Below are 5,950 nucleotides of genomic sequence, written 5' to 3' on the forward strand. Positions count from 1 at the left end.
GTTAAGAATTAGGGTTGTGAGGTTTTATAAAACGAGTTTTTGAGTGGTTTAAACTTGAATTTTTCTGTAGAATATGATAGAGCTTAGTGTCAGGAGCGCGTAGGCGAAAACGGCATCGAAAACGGATTAACGGTTTGAGTTTTACGGCCGAAAACGTGAAAGGTAGAAAATCTGAAGTTGTCTGTCGAACTATGAACGTGCCACGATGGAAGCCCAACGTGCCACGATTTTTCCAGAATCGAAACCATTTTTAGGCTGTCCAAACGTGCCACGATGGTACCTCAACGTGCCACGATGCAGTGTTGACTTAAACTATATTTGACCCATTTTTATGCCTCTAAAGGGTTCCTAACATGTACAATAAGGCCCCAAGCCAATAAGCTTAATGAGAGGGATTTAATTAAGGGTTATAGGAGTAGTTCCTTGCCATAGTGTAACCCAACTTGCGAGCAAAGTTACTCGCCACTGCGAGTTAGGCTGTTAGTTGCCCAAAATTGTCCCGATGCGATCCTTTCGCACGTATAGACTTGAGTTGACCTTAGAAGTAAGTAAGAGAGCTGTTTAGGATGCTTTCATAAGCTCCAGAAGTCTGTTCAGGTGACTGAGATTAGAATTGTTGTTGCATGAATGTTATAATGATGCTTTATGATACTTATGATGATGTAATTCATTCATTAGATGATGTTAACGCATTCAAGCGTTATTAAATGATGTATCTTGCTGTTGTTCCCTGCTATTGACTGTTAGTGTCTTAAAGTTGCATGAGTCGGTCTATGTTGTTGGAATTTAAGAAGTTGTCCATGATTATGAGTCGTATGAGTTGTTCACGTTGTTGTCTAAGTTGTTGGAAGTTGAGTTCATTGCATGCTCATTAAAGTTGGGGGCTTTAGGCCCGGCAGCCTTTGTGCTCACACATTGAAGAGCCTATTATGCTCATTTTGTTGTTGATTGGTACCACATGCATTTGCATATCAAGAAGTTTCATGATGGTCTAAGTTGTTAAGTTGTTGTTGAGTTGATAGAGTTGCATTGTCAAGATGAGTTGTGTTGTTAAGTTGTTGTTGAGTTGATAGAGTTGCATTGTCAAGATGAGTTGTGTTGTTAAGTCGTTGTTGAGTTGGTAAAGTTGCATTATCAAGATGAGTTGTGTTGTCGAGCTAAGTGTTAAGTTGATTATGATTTGTGATGATATTTAGTAATGGTATTTGATGATTGTATTTGTTATGAAATGAAAAATATGTTGAGTGTTAATTGTCGATATGTTATTAATGTTTAAGTTGTTAAATGCATTTTATTGGATTATATGCTTAATGTATTGATTGTGAAATCTCACCCCTTCTGCGTATATGTTGCCTCGACCGTGGGTAATGTGCAGGTAATAAAGACTAGAGGCGTTCGTGAGTGGACTCCTCACATTGTGTCTAGGTGCTCTGATACGTAACGGGATGGGGACTTGCTTTACTACTATTCTTTACATGTGTCCTTATGAACTTTTTATGAATAAATGTTGAACTGAAACTATGAGATTTTGATGAGGCCTGCGTGCCAAGACTTTTAATATGTTGAACTATTTTCCGCTGCAAGATTGTAGATTTTTTTGATGTTGAATTTTGAGAGATAATTATTATTATCTGTTTTTAAGATTTTTAAGTAGTATGTGACATTCTGTTATGAATTAAATACTCTGATTTAAATGAAATTTTAAAGTTGGGAAAACGGGGTGTTACACCGACAGGTCCTTTATGACCTTAGAGAAGAGGGCTTAATGCCCTGGTGGTACCACATGCATGATGAAGATGTCTAAGATGATTTAAGATGATTTGAGAAGTAGAAGTTGCATAGTCGAGTCGAAGTTGTTAAGATGTTGAGATGTCAAGTTGTCAAGTTGTTAAGATGTCAAGTTGATAAGTTATTAATGAAGTGCTATGATGAATGAAGACGAATGATTTATGATAAGATGTTACGTGAGTTATAATTATGTTGATATATGAAGTTGATTACGAATTTGATTATGAAGTTGTTTTCGGTAATGCTATGTTTTGATAATAATACTTATGTGAAATTACATGATGATTCTTATGATTATATTTGATATTAGGTGTTGATGCTTATAAATAATGTTTGATGAAATGTGGTGACGTTTGTGATTAATATTGATGTTATGTGATGATTGTTGGAGACTATTATTTGATGTTATATGATGATGTTAAGATTAGTAATTGATAATATATGAAGATATTTATGATTAGTATTAAGATAGTTTTACGACCAATATAAGAAGATTAATGACACTAGTTAAGGAAGTTTAAGTTGTTAGATATGATTAATGAATTATAAGATGTTTAAGTTGTTGAATGTACTTTATATGCTTAATATTATTGTTTGAGAAATCTCACCCCTCTGCTTGGAAATGTTGCTCTTCGTATGGGTAACTTGCAGGTAACCAGGATTAGTTGCGGTCGTGAGTGGACTCCTCACAAGTGTGTCTTAGGTGTTCTGATACGTAACGGGATGGGATTATGTCTTCTATTTCTATTCCTTACGTATTACTTATGGATTTTTATGAATAAATGTTGAACAAGACTTATGAGATTTTTATGTTGAGGCCTGCGTGCCAAAGATTATTTTTATTGTTGAACTAATTTCCGCTGCGAAGTTTTGAATTACTTATGTTAAATGATCTTGAAGAATAAATTGTTATTCATTCAGTTTATGAATTTTTAAGAAGTGTAGCATTCCGCTTAAAGTGAAATACTCTGATTTTTAATTATGAAATTTTTTTACGTTGGGAAAACGGGGTGTTACATTGTGCATGATTATTTATGTTCTTACAAAGATGCATGATGAATTGTTGATACTTGAATACGATGATATATGATGAATTAATTGTGTGCTGTCATGTTTCTGTTAATATTATCAATGTGATGTTGTTATATGAGTATTAATGTGAATTATATATGATGTTTTAAGATGCTAAGATGTTAAGATGTTAAGACGTTAAGATGATATGAAGTTGTTAAGTCGTCGAGTCGTTATGAAGTCGTCAAGTTGTTAAGATGTCATAGATGTTCATGAAGTTTCTAAGACGTAAGATGTTGAGTCCATGCATACTCATTTAAAGATGAGGGCTCATGCCCTGGAGCTTTTGCTCAACCACGACGATGGAGCTTTTACTCAACCACGACGATGAGGGCTTATGCCCTAGGAGTATATTTATGCTCAACCACGACGATGAGGGCTTATGCCCTAGAATGGTACCACATGCATTTGCATTTGTCAAGATGATTTGAGAAGTTGAAGTTGCATAGTCGATTCGAAGTTGTTAAGATGTTAAGATGTCAAGTTGTCGAGTTGTTAAGATGTTAAGACGTCAAGTTGATGAGCTATTAATGAAGTGCTTTATGAATGATTATGATGCTTATGATGATTGATTATGAAGTTGTTTATGATAAGATACTATGTGATTTATGATATGATGCTATGTGATTTATGATAAGATGCTACATGTTTACTAATGATGATATGTGATGATGTTCGTGATATTTATGATAATATATATGATGTTATGATCAAGGTGATATATGATGTCATGATTAAGATGATATATGATGTTTATGATTATTTATTATGATAATATAAGATGAAGTTTATGACTAATGTAGGAAGATTAATGATACTAGTTAATGAAGTTTAAGTTGTTAAATGTGATTGATGAATTATATGCTTAATATTGTTGTTGGTGAAATCTCACCCCTTTGCTTGAAAATGTTGCTCTTCGTATGGGTAACTTGCAGGTAACCAAGATTAGTTGCGGTCGTGAGTGGACTCCTCACAAGTGTGTCTTAGGTGTTCTGATACGTAACGGGATGGGATTATGTCTTTACTTTCTGTTCCTTACGTATTACTTTATGAATCTTTCAAGAATTGATGTTGAACTAAGTTTAATGAGATTTTATATTGAGGCCCTTGTGCCAAAGATTATTTAAGTTGTTGAAATTATTCCGCTGCGAAGTTTAAAATAATATGATATTGGATTTTGAAGGATAAATATTTATTTATTCAGTTTATGTTTTTAGAAAAAGAACGTGACATTCCGTTTAAGTTGAATTACTCTAATTTTTATTATGAAATTTTTATGTTGGGAAAACGGGGTGTTACACTCGTCCCCCTCTCTTCTCCTTTCTCTATTCTCTTTTTCAAACCCATAAGTTAAAATTGAAACCCAAATAATTTCTTAATGAATTTTGGGTGTTAAATTTTCAGTTACTATTATTGTTGAAGTTTGATTCTGAAATCAGTGAAGAGATTTTTCTATTTTGGAAGAAGAGAAGGAACACAGAGAGATGATGAATTTTGGTTGTGTTGTTGTTTGTCTGGATTGTGTTATTGTTGTTCTTGAGAAGAGATGGAACACAGGGAGGTGGTGGTGTAACGCCCCGTTCTCCCAACAACGTAATATTAATTATTAAATCAGAGTAATCACACAACGGAGTGTCACACTACTTTTCAAAATTTCATAAATAGAAAATATCTATTTATTTAAATCCAACATTTAGAATATCTTAATAAACTGCAGCGGAATAATTCTTTAAAAATATAATTTCAACCAAAATTCAACATCAATGAAAATCTTGGCACAAAGGCCCCAACATAATTCAACTTTATTTTCAACAACGATAAACTCTAATAGCAAGTCTTTTCCCAAAATATGTGATACATAAAAAAAATGAGAAGACATTCGCAACGATTTCCCCATCCTAGTATGTATCAGAGCCCTAGACACTGAGCCGACCAAACCTACAAGTCATCAGTACCTGCACATTACCCACGGTCGAGGCAACATATACGCAGAAGGGGTGAGAAACTTATCCAATAATAATATATAATTCATCAAATTAATGAAAACAACAAGCATATCACAATAGACATCATTAATAATGTATATAGATAAACACATAAGCAACGACATAATTATTTTCAGCAACAAGGTACAGCAACAACAACAACAACAACAACGTTATCACAACGACACCGACAATCGACACTGCGACAACTTCAACAACTCAACAATGCTACAACGACAACAACAACTCGACAATGCTATGACAACAACAACTAATGCATCATGCAGGTGGTACCAATCTACGCGCGTTGAATGCTAAGCATTCCAGGGCATAAGCCCCCAACAAATTGGATGGTTAAAGCATCCCAGGGCATAAGCCCCCAACAGGTGAATGATAAACATTCCAGGGCATAAGCCCCCAACGGGTGAATGATAAACATTCCAGGGCATGAGCCCCCAACAGATGTGAGTATGCAAATGGACTCAACTTGTGTATATCAACATACAACTCCAACAACGACTACAACAACAACATATGTGCCTACAACAATTATGACACACTCCCCAACTTAGACATTAGATGATACAACAACGTCAACAACGGAGGACAACAACATAACATATATATAAAATCAATTACATTCATCTCAAGGTTCAAAACATCCTTCAAAAGCAATTAAGTTTTGATCAATATCACATAATCCAAATACTCATAAAACATCTCAACTAAGTCCCTAACACTTAAGTTTGAAGTTGGGAAACCAACCATAAGTTTCGGACTAACTTGGGAATAGTTATTCTAAGTTTTCTTAAAATTTTCTGAAGACCCACCTGGACTATTTTTATCATAACTCAAAATCTACAAATCTTTTCCACTCCAAACCAAGGCCATTATAAAGCTAACTTAATTATCTACAACTTTCATGTTTACATCAAAAGCTAATTCAAAACAGAAATGGGTGAAAAAGCACAAAAAACGCAGAAACCGAAGTTCTGTCAGCACGAAGAAAACAGAACGTTGGCACGGCCCGTGCCATGCACGGCACGGCCGTGCTCGATTGACAGCACAACTTTTTCTTCGTTTTTTCCGTTTTCACCATTTTGCGC

This window comes from Medicago sativa, chromosome 4 (genome assembly GCF_051527215.1).
Source record: "Medicago sativa cultivar Bolivia chromosome 4, Bolivia_mono, whole genome shotgun sequence".
Taxonomy (NCBI): Eukaryota; Viridiplantae; Streptophyta; class Magnoliopsida; order Fabales; family Fabaceae; genus Medicago; species Medicago sativa.